This window comes from Falco cherrug, chromosome 3 (assembly GCF_023634085.1).
Source record: "Falco cherrug isolate bFalChe1 chromosome 3, bFalChe1.pri, whole genome shotgun sequence".
NCBI lineage: Eukaryota > Metazoa > Chordata > Aves > Falconiformes > Falconidae > Falco > Falco cherrug.
The window spans coordinates 36,775,118-36,792,583 of record NC_073699.1 but is presented as its reverse complement, the minus strand read 5'-3'; the positions used below and the strand labels follow the sequence as shown (position 1 = coordinate 36,792,583).

Here is a 17,466-nt window from a genome sequence, read left to right as displayed (position 1 = left end):
CAAAAAGAATGTTTTGGAAACACGAAAAAAACTTTAAAAATCCTACAACAGTCCTGCAATTATTTTGGATTAAACTCAGGTATTTCGCTTGAAATGACTTTATCACATTCAGTTGTTTTGTTTGCAGATTTTAAACCCCTTTACATGACATTTTTCTTTAGCTGAAGTAAATTATGTAATAATTTATTCTAGTTCCAAACAAAGAATTGAAAACTGTCAACACCATAAAATACTGCAAGGCATATTTCTGAAGCAAACTGTTTTCTTTCAGAGATGATGGAATGGTAATGCTTTGATGCTTTTGATCTCTGTCCCACTTTTTATATTCACAAACATTTGCTATACTTGCTTAACAGTTAAAATACTTGTGGTCTTCCTGAAACTCTATTTTGTGGGGCACTGACTGTGAATTGCAAAAGGAAAATTGCCTGGATCTATCTTTTCATTCACAGGATATCTGTATTTACTGTATTCAATCAACATCATAATTTTTCTTGTAAGGTATTAAGACCATGTAGAGCACAGTGATAACAATCATAAATCATGGAGAGGGTATCCAAATGAAGATACTTAATTTAATCATCCAGTACTGACCAAAGCAAATGTCACTAGCTGATAGGAGTAAAGGTGCATTTTATTTCCTTAGTCATTAGCATGTGTAAGAGAAATGAAAAAGAAATGCTTTCTCATTTTGAAATTGCTGGAGCATTTTCTTGAAATTTTGGATACCTTTTCATTGTTATGCCTTTGTAAAATAAATCATGGGTAAGCTTTCCTTTAGCTTTTGTAAGTTCACAGATGCTAACCTCACAAAATATTACTGCAATAACCCAGATTGGGCCTCCGCATAACAACCTATTCTCTGCACTATGACTTCAGCATGTCTTTGAGAAAGATTCTCAATCTTTATTTAATGACTTTGAGTGACAAGGAAGCTACCACAGCTCTTGGTAAATTATTTCAGTTAGCTGAGGTTATTTACTTTCAGCTAAAAATGAGCACCTCATTTCTTTGAATTTGCCCATCCTCAGTCTCCCCTTGGTCATGTTATTCCTTCATCTGTTAGGTGAAAGATCCCTGTGTAGTATTATTTTTTCCTCTTTTTCCTGTGTAGACCTTGAACTACTACATTAAATGCTATTTATTTAAAAATACAAATTCTACAATAACCAGAATCTGTTGCTTGCTACCTGGATGTCTTGAAAAGATAGCCGGTCAAAATGGTAGATTCATACTTTGTTTTTCATATCATTTTACTGCTAATTCTTAATGAAAAATTCTTGCCTCCCTGCATTTTCCCATAAATATAGCATTTGCAATATAATCTATAACCAGAGTAATACAAATTACAATTGAGTTCTTTCCTTTCGCTTGTCTAAATAAACATTGTTATAAGCATCCCGCAAAGTAAGGGGAACTTTTCCTGTTAGGTGTTCCTTCAAATTAGCAATGTATTTTTCAAATGTAGACACTTTAAAAAAGTTTGTATTTCAGCTGTGAGTTAAAAGGTGTAACAGCTGTTTTTTGGATCAGCTAGAAATGTTGCTTCTTAATCCTCTTCTGGGATGACTAAATGTATGCTCAGGTCTGCAACCTGGGATGCTTTCCTGTGTCCCACTGACCCTAAAAGGAGTCTGTGCAGGTTTTAAGGTTGACATCACTGAACATCAGGTGACTCGTACCCTTTCAGAAAAAGCTGATTCCTAGCCTTCTTTGACAAAGCTCTTCTTTCTACAACCCATTTATATTATTAGACCTTCCCTATACTCAGCTTTAGCTCCAAATATTCAGTCAGAAGACTCAAGTGGTAAAAAAGTGAAACTCCATGTTGGATTGTGACAAAAGGTTTGTTATTTCTTTGGTGGAACAGTTTTTTGTAGTGATCCAGCAATAGGTTTTGTACTCCAAAGTTATTACCAGCTAGAACAGTTAGTGAGTGTGCATTTACTCATGTAAGGATAGAAGCACTCAAAAATGTTGTATATCAATATATTGATCAATGTGTAAGCTCCTCTTTGTAAAACCTAGCAAGCAAGTGTACAACTACAACTGAATTAATTTTCAAAATTTTTTTTGTTTACTTGTCTTTGTTTACATGCATTTTCTGCTATACTATTAGCATTTCACTGTAGAGGACTATATGAAAAGTTTATTTGTAAAAAGTTTGCAATGATTGGTAAAAACATGAGGTATGAAATGGTAAAAAAAGAAAAGGGGGGGAATTGTAGAGGAATGAAGCTGGGTTAATTAATATTGATAACATACAGCTGTGGGTTGGCTGATGTAGATAAGGTGCAGGTGTGGCTGGTTCTGTTAAGTGTAAAGACCTTGTTGCAGTCAACTAGTTTGGAGAGTGCTGTGACATTTCACCAGTAGATGATAGATTTTTTACACCTATTTTTTTGGATAAGAGTATTTTTAATGGAAGGAAACCAGAAACCCTTCTATTTACAGAGAACACTTCTTTAAAAATCTATTTTTCTTTTTGTACTTGAACATGGCCTTCCACTTCTATTACATCTTATGAACACAGTGATATAGAAAGGCTTAAGTGCTGTATCTGTGTGTCACCTGAAGTCTTAACACAAGTACTTAATGTTGGAGACAATTAGTTTGATTTGACTGTACTCAATTAAGTAGGCATTACCCGATTAAAAAATTCATGTTCATGAAATAAGATTCAGATAATCACTAGTGCCTTGTTTGTAGCCATTATGTGATATATCAATACTATGTGATAAAGAGCTTTAATGATTTATAACTTTTCACTTCAATTTCTTCTGCCGAAGAAAAACAGCTTGAGAAAGACTGGTAACTCTATTATAACTCAGTAGCTTTGGGGGTTTTCACATTCTTTCTGCTCGTTCCTCTGTGCAATTTCTCACAGGCACTCTAACTAATGATACAATCTTTTACAAGGTAATCAGGTTGAATTGACTTTTTTTTTTTTTCCCCAAGAGAGAAACACAGCTTAAAAGCAGAGCCAGGGCCAGCCACAGTGGATGGGCAGGCATTTTCCTGGGAACCATCCAGCACCAGGAACTTCGGTGTGGGGTGGATGCCAGCCACCCCTTTGCTCCTGTTAACTGTTCCCAGGAGAGCCTTGCTATAAGCCGGTTCCATCTAGGTAAGTTTGGTAGCAAGCATTCTGGATGATTTGTGTTAGAGCATCTCAAGGCTCTTTATACAGCCCTGGAGCCACTAGGAATTTTGAGGCTGTGTGTGAGCATGGTCTGGATGCACAGAATGACAAATTCTAGGCTCATTCCATAAATTCTGGTGTATGAAATATAATTTCACCTGAGCGCTCACATATGGGAGAAAAAAGCTAGTTCATAGTCAGGAGCACTAATTTTAGAATTAGATTTTTTGTTTGCATATTTAGGAACTTGTTTTCCTCATTTTTATGACCGCTAGATTTTGAAAAACTCTCTGAAACCAATGCTCCAAAATAAGTTTCAGGCTTATGGATTATTATTTTTTTAATAAATAATTTTTATTTATTGGTTTATTAACTTTGAGAAATTATGGACTCCTTTTCTGTTTCATCATTGAATGTCAGTGGTAGGGAATTCTCAAAATATTTTTTTTTATAGATTACAATATTTAGATGTTTGATTTTTAACGTTTTTCTGACATGTCTTGATTTCAGGTATGTGAAGTTAAGTAAACCTGCTACGCTCAGCATTTTCTTAATTGGTTGATGCCACTTCATTTGCATAATGTGATGAAAGATTCTCCTTCCCCTTAGAGACTATTCATTCAGTTCTGACATTGCTTGTATTTTTTTAAATAATGACTGGCTATTCATTTTTCACATCTAGTGTTTTTTCTGTGCCTCTGCTTTTTTCCTCAGTGCTGTCTAATGGTAGATGACAAAGGTGGATGGAGGCAAATATCAAAAGATGTCACCAGCCCCAGCCCAAGTTAGATCTACTCATTCAGTGGCCAGAATTCAGCAATAAACCAGCAAAAAAGGGATTTCACTGCAGGCCATTTGTGTTAGCAAATGCGGTACGAGTGAACCATGAATGATGAGCAGGCAAGACCAGATGTGCTGTTTAAATGGATTAGGTGGGCCAGTTAACTATTATCAGGAGTCATTGCAATTCATTTAACTGAACCCGCTCTTTTGGCAGTGATCCCAATAAGCAGACATTTAATTGTCCAGAATGCCTGTGGTAGATAAACGATTTCAGACTAAATATAATCTACTTCTAATCTGTTCTGTGGTTCCCTTAAGCATAAACCATCCTTACTCTTTTTTCAAAGGTATGAATAACTTGAAAGCACTGGTTTTACTGCTTTTCTCCTATCTGTGGAGATAGGTGCTGTGGGGTTGCCTGAGAAAGAGCGTGAAGAGTAAAGCAGCGCATAAGGAAAGGTGTGCCACCTTTCCAGGGAAAACTTCAGCACCTAGTCGCAGTAATAAATCAGGCTCTTCAACAGTAAGTCTTGCCTGAATAGAAATGTCTCAGAAGACTCAACCAAAGATGTCAGGATTTGTAGTTCTCCACTATTTAGAATTTCCTCAAACCACTGGGTCTTCTGAAGCTTAGCATCACGATGAATTGGAAACAATACAGACTTCCTACATTTCTCAGATGCCTAGAGTCCAGTGAAAAGAAAGGAATTAAACATTCATGGCTAAGAGACTCTGGAGAGGTTTAAACCTGTGCTTTCTGAATTGTTAATATAATTAACACTGAAGAAGTTAAAACCCCGCAATAGCTCCAAACATCTCAAAGGTGGAACTGTTTCTGGAGTCTTCTGCAGACTTCACGAGATCATTAACCAGTGTTGGTGTGGAGGCTGTATCACTTCGCTGAGGCTTGTAGCCATGCGGTTGGACTATGGGAGCTGTAAGGGGTCAAATGGGGTTCAGAAGAGTAAGCACAAGGAGGGAGACATCAGCGGAATATGGAGGTTCATGTGCTGTTGTGTTGCCTTCTAGGAAAAGAGGATTTAGAGTTTTGGTGCCTATTTCCAGGATCACATCTGTGTTTTGCATCCATCTAGCATTATCAGCAGACCAGAAAGCCTTCTACAGCAGCAGTCTGCATCTGTCCTCTCTGAGCAAGGTGGACTAATCACTTGCTTCCCCTACATGCTAATTGCTGGTGTTACCTAGCCTGTTGTCCAGCAAAATATGCTTTGTTACAGGCTTGAACCTTGTGTGGCCAAGAAAGGAAAAAAATCAGTGTCTCACTTCATGTAAGACATCTCTAATCACTTGCTATGCAAAAGATGTGAGGCTTTAAAAAAAATATTAAGAATAGTAGTTTTACTTCCTTTCAGATCACTAAACCCACAAAATTTTTTTGCTTGAATGAGCATATAAGGGGGTTGCTGTTTTCCATGTGTACTACTTTTGAAGCTTTTATCCCTTCTTTACCTAATAGAGAGTCCTGAAGATGAAATGGAACACCACGTATAGCATTCCGGTCACAAAAATAGCTCATATCCACTGGTTTGAAGGCCTGGGACTCCACAGAAATTTCTACCATGTGAAGTAAATTTCACTCTTTTTCAGGTTATCAGCAAAAGGACTTCTGAAACTTTGCTGTGTACAGATGCCCAAGCCTCCTGTGGTGTCCTGCACTCATAGATCTGTGTGCTTCTTGGAAAGTAGGCAACTTCCAACCTGACAGAAACAGCTTCTCCTTTACACTTCACAGCTGACTGTGCTAAGAAGCCCATGTTCAAAGGGAAAATAAGCATCTGCCTGAAGAGTGTGTATGTGGCTGGTAACAGAAAAAAAAGGGAAGAAAAATGTAGGTTAAGAGCTAAGCCAAGTTGAGACTCAATGTGGGCGCTTGGTTTTTGACTGCTGACAGACTGTGCAGATAGAACTTTGTCAAGTAATAAACCTTTCCAAGGAGGCTGTGTCCTAAATATCAGAGTGTTTGCTTGCAATTGTTTGGACACGTTTACTGAGAATAACAAAGAACTTGCTTACTTTAAGTGGCAACAGTAAATTATGTATTATAGATTCATAGAATCATGTATGTTCACTGACACTTGATTACTTTATACTAATTGGTTTAGTAAGTACCAATTATATCCCTAAGTGGTTTTCTGAATGTTAATGTGTCAGCTACATTCCTCATTTTTGTATGTATTTTGTAGTTAGAAAATGAAGCAGTAAGACTTCTCTTTCATACCTGTTAGTCATCATTACATTCTCTAGTAAAATGGTGTTTCAGATGTAAAGATATTTGCAAACATTTAGGCTGAAGTTCTCAACGTTCATGTTAACTGTTCACCCATTATAGGTAGAAGCGTATGGAGAAAAACCATAAGATGAAGTTATGAATAGAAAGTGTTTTATACATTGTGTGTGTGTATATATATATATAAAAAATATATAAATAAATAAATAACACCCCCCCAACATTGGCTGACTAATTAATAGAAGTATAAAGGCTTCATAATGACCTTAGCTATTGATACAGCCTAATTCAATTCAGGAGCCATTTAGTTATGCATCGTGTTACTGGTTCCTCAGAATAGAAGTGGTCCCACTGGTATTACTATAGATGTTTGGTTGCCTTTGTATGCTGAAGATTTTTCTGCTGAGGAACAATATTTTGCTGAAACTAAGTCTTGCAGGAATATATCAAATCCAATGAAAATACAGATTGTTTCAACAAGAAATGTAAAACCAGTTTTGAACTGACATTTGGAAATGAAATGACGATCGTAACTTAGTTTTGCATGGAGATTTGCTTCATTTTATATAAAAATGAAGCAAAACAAAACCAATATGTTGTAGCAAAACATTGATATGAAATGGCAATGATCAAGTCTAGACTTCTCATGCCTGTTTTCTGCTTAACTTCAAGTACTAAAATATTCAGCCTCCCCCTTGACTGTTTTGGGAAACACTATGAATGTTTAACATCCACAAACAGCTGAAAAGGAACAGCAATTTGCTGGTGCAAGTAAGTATTGAATACAGATATTTCTGGAAATGTTATGTATGTATTCTACATATGATGGTGCAGATGAGGCTAGCCATAAGTGAACTTGTTTGCACTCCCACAGGAGTCTAGCTGCAGTAGAACTGAACACGGTGTGAATTATTTTATCCTGCTTTCAAACTGCTTGGCTGCTTTTGGCACTCATGCTCATGTATTTATGGCTGGCCTGAGGATGTACACGCTGCATGACAGTATGCAGCACAGCCATATATCCTTATTCAACGTTTAAGCACGGGAGTAGTTGTTGAGATGTCAGCTGATTATCTCATAGAGAAGCTGTCATGGGGATTGTATGCTGTGGAATTTACATTACTATCTTAAAATACTATGTAATTTCTTTAAGTTAAAGGACACTGCTAGGTTAAATCAACATCACATTTCAAATTGTATGTCTGTCTTCTATTCTTAATGTGTTTTGAATTGAAAACTCTGAATTTATTTTCCATTTGAGTTATTCTCTGGCTATCACGGTTTGCTTTTATGCTAAACTCTGGTCCTTCGCCTGTAAATATGTGATTTCTCTTTGCTCCTAAGTGACTGTGTTTTAAATTTCTGAATAAACAGTCAACATAAAAACATATGCTAAGTGTTTGACTGGAAGAATATAATTTCACTTCAAAATCCTCATTTCAGGAAGTCCCACTGCATGTTTGTTTTATTCAAAGAAAATCTGACATTCCAACTCAGTGTAACCGTAGAGTCTCCACTCCATTGTTACTATTAATTTTTGGTATGGTTGGAGCACCTGAGCTACCCATCAGAACTGAGACCCCCATCATACTAGCTGCAAGGACTTTGATAGACTTATTTCTGGCCTGTAAAGAATGCCTGAAAAGAAAAAGTAACCTTCCTTATGTACATGCACACTTCAAGAACATGATATGATACTAAAAGCAAATTTATATTTTGTGGTTCTATCACCTGAGCTGGGGATCTTGCAGAGTATGTATGTATAAACCACAGTGCCATTCAAAGGTATCTGTGAGAGTTTAATGTGCTGTAATATCTCCTTGTATCGTGTAACTTCATTCTAGAGGTGATACAGTTGCATTAGCGTTGTGCTATGGCCAGGTTGATTAGCTGTTCTAGTGCAAAGCTCTTCGAGTCGGCTTGGCTATGTCTATACAGAGCTGCATTGCAGAGTAGACCTAATTTAGGTTGTTGTTGTATTTAGTAAAAAATGTAAGAAAATATTAATTGGGAAAATTTCCATGCTCTATTTGCGACAGAATAGTCTTTAAATTGCTTTATGCCCCTTCTGTGTTAAATAACTCTGACATTTGGAGCTCTACCTGAGCTGAAGTCCAATGACAATTAAGTACAAATACCCTCTCCCTTTCCCTTTTAAAGACACTGTATTTGTGTTTCTTGGGTCTGTGATAACTTAAAACTCATTGCTTGTCACAATGCTTCTTACACTACTTAGAAGTCCTCTCCTGATTTTTCTTTGGCTTTGGTTTGAAGTTGCTAAAGCATGCATCAGTAGAGGAATAATCTCTTTTTCCATTGTTTCCAAAAGGATGTGTAACTGAAAATTGCTGGAACTGAAGGGGAGAAAAATCAATATCCCTAAAGGGAGAAAAAAAAAAAAAAAAAAAAAAAAAGAGTGCAACAAAGTCTAAAATTAAAATGTACTGAAGCAGATTTGATATAATACATAGCAAACTTGAGCTAAATGGACTGTTGCCAAAACTGGGTATTACTTTCTTTAAGGAGAATCTGTTTTGAATTCTATGATCAAGCTGGCAAAAACATAACTCATCATAATGTTAAAAGTAATAACAAGCTTGGTGCAACATAGCGGTGCAGCACCTGGTGATGCCTACTAACATATTCTTATCAGATAAATGGTCTGTTTTGTAAACTGGGCATTAAATATGTACTTGCAAAACCTAAGGTTTGTGATGAGTCCTGCTATTCATTGTCTTTATGACCTTGGGTGTGTCGCTCCTTGGCTGCTTTTCCTACCTGTTTTTATGTCTTGGTTATGTAGGTAGTAAACTCATTAGAACAGTGCCTAGCTTTTATTTTCCAGCAAGCTAAGTAAGATCCTTGGTTTGTCCTCTGTCTCTGTCAGTCCAAATTTCAAAATCCCAGTCTCATTTGCCCCTCTACAAACCTGTTTGTGCCTGCCCAACTCTTCGGCGTCCTGCCTGCTTCGCCTCTCCGCTCTTCCCTGCTTCAAGAGCTGCAGGGATCTTGGAGCCGGCGATATCAGGACCATGTTTCTGTCTCCTGGGAATCTATCGTGTTGCACTAGTCTGGCTTGTGTCATCATCAATATACATTGGTGTTTCAAGCACATATTTTGATGACTCCCTTGAATACATATTTGTTTCCAGAGATGAATAAGTCAGAGCCTTTCTCAGTCACATAAATCAACAAGAAATCAATGAGAGTCTGTAAAGAGAACACCCAGGTCTGCCCAGGCTGCTTCTAGTTTTCCCAGAGTAAATACTATATGCCTAAACTGTAAAGTTGAACTGATTTATGACAGCTCTGAAACAAAGACAACTAATTTCCAAGGAAGTTTGTAATTAAGCGATGCTTAATGAAGTGTGGAGCTTTCAAATATTTTTAGATTCAGGGAGGTTCTGTCACATCATACTGTTACAGGAAGGCTAACCATTTCTGCTACATTCTGTAGGATTTTTTTCATGAAGGGAAGAGTGAATTTCCCTTTCTGACCAAACACCATCTGAAAAAAGATGGTTTGTAAGAAATTCTTGGTTTCCTAAATGAAAAAAAATCAATCTAATAATAAACTTATATCAAAAGTCTTTATTACCTAAGCTTTTGGTTTTGAATTAATGTCAATAAAATATTCCTTAAACAGCCAACAGATATTAGCTCTACCTTTGAAAAAAGGGGTTTTTTTAGAAAGAAACTGGGGATTTAATACCTTTTTTAATGAGGCCTGTCATATCCCTACCATATGCCATACTTTCCCCAACATTCTATTTAAGCAGAATATAAACTAGGTTCATTTGTTTGGGGAAAAAGGTCATTTTGTGCTGGGATTAATGGTAGATTAATGGTAAGAGTCAGAGAAGAGAACAAGAAATGATTTACATGAGACTTCTTCATAAGTGCTGGTACTGGAGACCTTATTCTAAGGGATTTATATTAATGGTATATCATATGCAGTAAGGAATAAAACATACAATGTGGGTAAAATCGGTGAAATAAATTAGGAGGATTAGGACAAGCTTGTAATTATATTTTTTCTGACAATAGCTAATTTTGCAAAGTACTTGAGGAAAACAAAATTGGATAATAAGAATTTAGGCTAGCTACATTAAATGCTTGCTAATTAACCTTTTCAGTTTCAGTAACTTTTAAAGGATTACTTTATAGTTGACTGACATATGTATACGTATGCCTAAGTGTACAGATGCATGCATGAGTAAAACCTGAAAATATAGCCATGAGAAAATGATAGGCCAGTTTGCTTAGATGATGTAAACTAAATTCCTTTGAAAAAGGACCAAAAATCTGGATTTTAGCTTTTAAAAAAGCATATCCTAAAATTATTTGGTTAAATGGGTTTATTTTCCCCCAAAAAATGTAGCTGAGTATTTCTCAGTGAAGCTGAGACACAAGAAAAGCTTTAGCTACTAATGTTGCCACTGCAAAGAGAACTTGAATTCTAGATGTGGTTTTAAAACTAAGATCCAGAAGATGATTAAAGACCAAAATCCCTGACTGAGTTTCTGATTAACATTTCAAACATGGAGTGAAATATTCAGTCTCTGCATAATTACAAAATACAGGCATCAGAGAAGAAAAATGCCTCTGAGTGATCTTTTCTGTATCTTTGTGAAAGCAAGATTATATTTTTAAGCTGGATGTTACTAGAGGTTTTGCAAATCTAATATTGAGGGTTCCCATTGATAGGATGCAAACTGTTTCTCTTGGAAAAAAATTCCATGGCCTAAAAGTTCTTTCTGGAAAATTTTGCTGATTCATTGACATCTCTCTCTTTCTCTCAGGTGCCTTCTACTTGCACTTATGTTTACCTTCACTTTCATATTCAGATTTTAAGGTAAGAGTGGAAAAAGAAAACTGCTAAAAAACATACAAAGTCTGAAAAGGTTTTAAAAGCACAATCTTGCATATAAATAAAGATAAATTGACTCATATTTTTTGAACATCTGAGTCACAGATAGAGGCACCATTTTACATTGGAAGTGTAATAGTTTCATATCTTTAGTGAAATATCATTTATTTGAGGAAGCAAAGTTCCTAGTTTGGTATAGGGTCAAAATTCTATATTCACATCAAATCAGTGATCAAATTTAAATTATCACATATCTAGGCTTTTGTGAGTATTGTGTCTAATTGTTTAATTTTCATCGACTCTGCATACCCTTAATATTCTGCTAATCAATTTACTGATGCTACTTGAATTTATACATGTCAAGGAACTACTTCTAACACAGCTAATACATTGTATTTTTTTTAAAAATGCACTTTTACTCTTTTGTTTCTGTAAAAAAAAAAAAGTGGATTCTAGGTTGAGTAATTACATTTGGCCTATCTTTATTTCTCTTGGATTTTACTAAGTACATTATTCTCTCCTGATTGCCTTAATTTAATATATGAGGTCACACAATGTAAAAAGAACCCAAACATACACCCACAGAAGCAGCATATTTTCAAATACATATATACAATATATTGCATTTTATTTTTGGGTTTTATAGCATTGCACTCATTATCAGGTTGGCTTGTATATTTAGGTATAATAATCAATATATGTGCTACCTGTGCATGCTTTTCTATTTTTATTCTGGACTATTGTACTGGTTTTATTATTTGGTGTTTTCCACTTGTCCCCTCTGTTCTCATTAAGTGTGCTTTGCTTGGAAATTTGGTACAAAGCACACTATGAAAACTTCATAGCATGCTATGTTTGCAGTTTGATGTCAAAGAGCATTAAACCTGCTCTTTGCATCACAGAGCATTACAAATCGTATTATGGCACTCCTGATATGCAGACTCCCAGCTATGTCCTCAGACACATATTATTGCTGTTTATTCTTGAACTGCCAAGTTCAAGATTTCCTTCTCTGAAGGTACATTAGCTGTTTTCACCACATTCTTTTGCCAGAGAGGTTTCATAAAGCCTGACACTTAGCTATATTTTGGGTTTCATTCTCTCTATGAGGTCATGTAAATTTGTTGAGGGAGACCAGGGAAGTGGCATCCTTTGAGCACACCTTGAACATGCAAATTACTCTCCAGTATTTCTGCTTCTTTTCCATAGTGCCAGCATTCTCTGAGAATATGATGTAAAACCCAGCCCCAAATACAAATGAGTAGGTGCATTTAATGTATACTTATCCAAAATTTCATTTGGATTTTTTAGTGTTTAGGAAAGCTGACATACAATAAACACAAACTTTTTAATGCTTGTCAGAAAGCATCGACTGATTATATTCCGTAGGACAATGAGCATAAAATTAGACATGGGACTGCTGACCACACTATGAAATTGACTGCCATGTAGATGAGTTTCACGTGCAATATACTCGTTGTTGATACCAATCTAGTATTCCTTCTGCCAAAAGTGAGCTTGAAAGTTGTATGCTTTCTGTAGACATAATCACAGAAGCTCCTGTTTCCCTCTGCTCTACCTGAAAGTCATACAGATGTTAACTGACAGAAGGGAATTCTGCAACATTAAACATGTGAGGCTCCTTCAAGAGAAAATAGACAAATACCAGTAAATTCTCTTTCAGCTCCAAGCACGAGCGCAGTCACGTGGAGGCAGCACCTGCTCTCCATATCAGTGACTGAAATGCCACTTCCATTTTCTAATAATTAATGTCATTTCTGTAGGCTCCAGTATAAATTCATCATAAGAACAGCTCCATCCTAAGCAGGTGTTTGTCATCCATATTAACGGGGGAATTTTCAGTGATATGAGATTTTCTAAAGCTTAAATGAGAGATGTCAAAACACTCAATCCAAGGGAAACAAATGCATATCATCACAGTATATGTTGCTAAGCTAATCACTCTAGGGAAAACTCATATCAGCTCAAGAAGCTTATCTGCTTCTTGGTTCTATGGGAAAGAATAACAACATTTTGGAAGCAAGGGCAATTATGTCTAAAATATGGAAGGTATTTTTGAATTATATCCTTTATTTTCCTAATAGCAATGATAGCAGCGTTCCCTTATTCTGCTTATTGAGGAGTAAATGGATACAACCACCCAAACGATACTCAAACTCTTATCTTTCTTTGTTCCTCTCAGAACAATCTGTTGTGGGAATGAATTATAAGACCTGATGAGCTGACTGAGCTAATAGACATTTTCCTAACAGATTTTTTTGTTTCTTGAAGCACTTAGATTTCATCCAGGAAAAGAATGTATGTTGCAAAATATTTCCTTTTTCGGTTTCAGCACCAAGGAATAAGTAGGCTGCTTCTGCTGTGACAAAGTCTACTTTCTAACAACAATGAAAAGCCATTTTCACAAGTAAGGTCATTATCAGTATTAGCTAGAACCCAGATGTATTAAATTTTAGCTTTGCTGTGAGTACTTATTATGACAGAATTCTGGAGACTGGACGGAAGCGTTTGTCTGAAAATAGGGGTAGAAATAGTCCATTCTTGCATGTGGCAATGTATTTGGAAGAAAAGGGACATCTGGCCTATCAAAAGTCACTCTTGCTTTAGCAGCTTGATATGATTAAAAGCTTTATCTGCTTGGCAAGGCCGCAAGGTTGTGTGAGAAAGACACCTGGAACGAAGAAAACAGGATCTTTGGCAGTTAAGCAGGCAGAAAAACAGGAGCTGAGCTGAGAACAGATGACCGCAAGAATGAGAACAATTTTAATGATGGAACTAACCATTTGTATACTTTTAACCAATTAGTATCTGTATAGCAGCGTGTGAACAGTGTATGTAACCAATAGAATTAAGGTATGATGTGTGTATGAATATTAACATTATATATAAGCTTGCAGAAACTTAAGTAAAGGGGCTTTAACTAGGATCATATTGATATGTTGTTGAGTCCATGATTTTGCTCCTGCACTTGTAGACTAAAGTGCTGTATCTTTCAGTGTGTTTTACATTGCTGTTTGTTTTGATTGGGTATGACAATGTGCAAAATAGTAAGGGGATCAAAACTACTACCTGCCTTTCTAATATATAAATGCATATAAACATTTTGACATGAGAAGCTGAGATTTTAAAATGCTAAGCACTACAGAAAAATGGATTAGCCTTTAGTAAGGGGAGCTTCAAATTGCAAGTGCCAGGGGGTTAATGGAAAGCAGTGTGTCATATTTCCTGATTTACCCTTTCACTATCTTGTCCAAAACACCTGGGTAATATGTTACTCATAAATTATAATTCAATAAGCATACTTTGAGTTTCAACCTTTATTCTTTTCAAAAGTTTCAAATAAACTGTACGGAAATGCTGGCTATGTGGAAAAGTGCTCTGCTTTGGTTAGTGTTATAGAAATACCCTGTGGGCAGAATGAACATAAGGTAGAATAGATCAGCCTTTTTGATAACTTCAGAGTACTCAAAGATCTTGAGATACTCTGACATTTTCACAGTGGGCTCATGGGAACAAATGCATTCTTTTAAATGAATTCTTTATATCTGTTATAGTTTGCTGGGAACACAGAAACATTTTGTGTGTGACTGTAAGTTTGAAAAATATAGTAAGGTTTATTATTTGCATCAACACTGAAAGTTTACAAAAACATATGTAAGATAATTCCTAGGTGATGGTATGTCTAAGAGATTTCGCCCTCTCTTCCTGACACTGACTGCGATCTTCAGCACTGGCAGCAGACGAGCCATAGAAGATGACCAACGTGCAGTGGATTTACCTTACCCCTTGTCAACTCTACAGCTAGCTGTGAATGTTATGCTGCCGTGGCTCAACTACTTTGGTTATCTCATCCAGCTCCTCACAAAGCAGCTGGCGTAGGTGGCGTGAATGCACCTCTAACCAAGCTGCTACAAAATCTCTGTCACTTCTGAATATCTATACGATAGTGGGTGTTTAATGTACTTTAGTGTGGTCTAGTTACAAAACTTAGCCTGAATTTGTGGTGTATGTCTTCCTCTTAATGGGCCAGCTCCCCCTCTTGCAAATGGTGCAGAGCTGTCATTTGTAGCCTTGTAAAACTGGGATATGATAAGCTGGAATCAGAGTATTAAAATGTCTAAATCTTAAGGCACGTTTACTAGCTTTTCCTACCCCTTAGGCAATGGCACACCCATGTTAGAGACAAGGATTATTGCATGTTGGCCGTGGTAGATTGCCCTTAACACAGCAGGGCTTTGTCAGGGACAGGGCTGTGTCCCCTTCTTTCTATATCTGATCCTGGCATAGACTAGTGTGCCAAATGCTAAGGATTCCTGAGGGCCCCATGGTTGGTAAGGGATAATCAGATTCTGCTTTGTGTCAGCGGGTGATCCTGCTCTCCCCATCCTCTTCCCCACAAGAGCTTCTGCTTCTCTCCCCTCACCCCACTTCCCCCACCCTTTGCCAGTGCCCCAGTCTGCCACTCAACAGACAGTATGTTCTTTCCAGATACTACACCAAAGAAGGACTAAGGAAATGGAGCAAGGGAGTGTTTTGATCCATATAAGTCATCACGATGAAATCCCAGGAACACACTTGCCAGACAGATGGTGGTGTTATCACCAAGTGGAATGTCTTGTAAGTCACTAAACAATTACTATGAGTGAAATCACTTGCCATTTCCATCTTGACCTACGATGTTACTCAGATCCTTTAATATAAGATTTTAAGCTATTTGGTATTGATATATAGTACATAAAATTCATATATATTATTTCTTCCTGCTCTTTCACTTTCTTGTCTTTTGATAGATTTTTACAAGTCAATCAATGTCACTGTTTTACTTTCTGATTTCCTTTCTAAAATGAATGTCAGGATATTTTTCTTCCATGTTGGACTTTCTGCCCTTTCTCAATTTCCTCTGCAGCTCTACCAAAAAAAAGAAAAGAAAAATATCAAACTATTTTCTTCATGATGAATTTACTATATCTTCTCTACCTCTTCAAAGAGCTTTGCAGTATTGAATGTACCTCTCAAAAGATATGCCAAGCAAAGAGGCTTTTAAGAAGTGAGTTTAACAGTAGACACAAAGAATGCTGACAGCTTTAATCCCAGTGAAATTAATGGGATTTTGTTCATTAATTTTCTATAAGGGCGCTATTTTGCCCTGGAAAACAGAAAGTTCTGATCCAATATCCATCAATGGAAGAAGCTGTACTGATTGTGTTCAAAATGAAATAGCGGTTCAAGGTTTCAGCTGCTTCTCACAAAAATGTCTAAATCCAAAGGTTTGTTTTACCATGGATGAATGTTTTTGTTTCAAAACATTCTTTATTTTTATTTTTCATTTTCATACAAAGGCAATATTGATTATTTTTTTCCCATTTTTTTCATTATTAATTTATCATGTAATGTATCAGGCAACGTTATGTTATTAATGCATCCCAACAGCATATATGTCACAATATTAGTTCTTGAACAGCCCTATTTTATGTTCTGATTACTCTCCTGCTGTAATACTTCCTCTTGTACATCCGGAGAGCTCTGTAGCTCACTTACGCATGAAGGTTGCTGAGCAAATAGTAGCACATGGGTTGAAAGGAAAGCCCTCAGAATCAGTGCCTCTAAACCTCTCTCTGTAATGTTTAGTAATTTAAAAGTTGCAGAGTATGATAGCTTTAGTTAGTTTATTAATTTTAAATGTGTCTTATCATGACTGGACATTAATTTCTTCTTAGTATTCTGCAGCAACCCTTCCCTTTGTGTGTATATTGTGTACAAATTTTGTGGCTATATGCTGTAAGTTTCCACCATTAGGTATAGAATAAGAATACCCTCATCAAAAAGCTTCCCCATATAAATTTTTCTGATTGATTTTATAGAGATATCTGTTATGGCTATATGGAAAGTGAGAACACAACACCCTATTGACAATGAAGGCTCAGTACATTTGGTGAAGGCATGTAACTGCACCAGGAGCTCAGGCTCTGTGATGCTGCAGATACCAGTATGTGCTCTAGATACCTAAAGACATTAAACACAACTAGACTGGATTTTGCATTTTTTTCTGCTTTTGGTAGTGACCTACTTTCTCTGTTATTTAGCCTATAAGAGCTTATAGCTCATATTCTGTCTTATTTTACTCTTTCTGTAAACTTTACCTTTAGTCTTTATATTATATTATATTTTATATATTATTATTACATTAATGATACTGAAAACTTTATCAGGCACTGTGTAATATCTTTTTGTAGTGTTTCATATTTATTAATACAGAGCAGTTGTTTTTCTCAGGCATCTTAGGATTTTTGTAGAGCAATCAGCTCTAGTAGTCCTGTTTTGTATTCTTTTTAACTTTAACTGCTTCTATTTTTTCCTTTTCTTTCATCTTTTTCTGCCTCTGGAACATTTCATTACATAAAA

At 36.3% G+C, this 17,466-nt stretch overlaps 1 long non-coding RNA gene across 2 annotated transcripts in view; it reads left to right on the top strand.

Annotated features, from left to right (window-relative positions):
* Positions 1–8,845, top strand: part of LOC114015077 (uncharacterized) — a 100,489-nt gene extending 91,644 nt beyond the window's left edge. The window contains exons 7-8 of one of the 2 annotated variants that reach the window (XR_003558839.2): positions 2,959–3,127; positions 5,534–8,845. This is a non-coding gene — a long non-coding RNA (uncharacterized LOC114015077). The remainder of the gene's footprint in view (positions 1–2,958; positions 3,128–5,533) is intronic. The other variant, XR_008731331.1, reaches the window with a different exon arrangement.
* Positions 8,846–17,466: the final 8,621 nt, after the last annotated feature.